Genomic DNA, 745 nt, shown 5'->3' on the forward strand with positions numbered 1-745 from the left:
TAGTTGCTAATTTCTGCTTTATATGATTAACAATTAATTTATTGGATTTTATTATAATGAATATATAAAAAATATTTTTGAAACTTAGAAGGGTACAATTTACTGTTCAAGTGTTCATTATCATTTCCAAGTTCCAACTGAGTCCTATTGTACAAGGTTGAAAGGGAAACATCACTTTGAAGTTCAGCTCATCAAACCAAAGAATGTGTCAATTCAAAGAGCATTCAATAATGAGCCTCATCACTGAAATTAACAATACATGCATGGTGCAAGTGTTTTATGATAAAATAAAAAGTTTCAAGTACCGAAAACGCATTATTATTTAATTTTGAAAATGTTCTTTGTTTATATATCATTTAGGAAAAATAGGGAGAGACGACATAATTGTTCTGCTTTTACTCATCCATGGAACAAATTGGTCAAAGAACCTACTAAAAAAAACTCCACTATACTAAAAGAATAAAAAAAAAACTAGTTCAATTATTTGATCAGTAAGTCATCACATACATTATTGTAACTCTCATGATTGTTTTTTAATTATGTTATTTTGTTGCTGATGTAGAGCCTTGATCGATGTATATCTACCATGCATATATAATTCTCTTCACTAAGTATAATTGACTCAGATTCAATCAATTTCATTGTATGCTAATCTTTTTTGTTACATTTAAATTTGATTCTTTCCGTTCTTTCATGCTATTTAGAGCAAGCTTCCCATCACCACAAAAAATAGTAATCTCTCTCG

General features: G+C 28.5%; 1 protein-coding gene across 1 annotated transcript in view; it reads right to left on the bottom strand.

Annotated features, from left to right (window-relative positions):
• LOC110262937 overlaps nucleotides 1-745 on the bottom strand; it is a 2,339-nt gene that overhangs the window by 1,387 nt on the left and 207 nt on the right. The gene's annotated exons all lie outside the window — the stretch shown is intronic.

The sequence above is a fragment of the Arachis ipaensis genome, chromosome B05, assembly GCF_000816755.2.
Source record: "Arachis ipaensis cultivar K30076 chromosome B05, Araip1.1, whole genome shotgun sequence".
Lineage (NCBI taxonomy): Eukaryota > Viridiplantae > Streptophyta > Magnoliopsida > Fabales > Fabaceae > Arachis > Arachis ipaensis.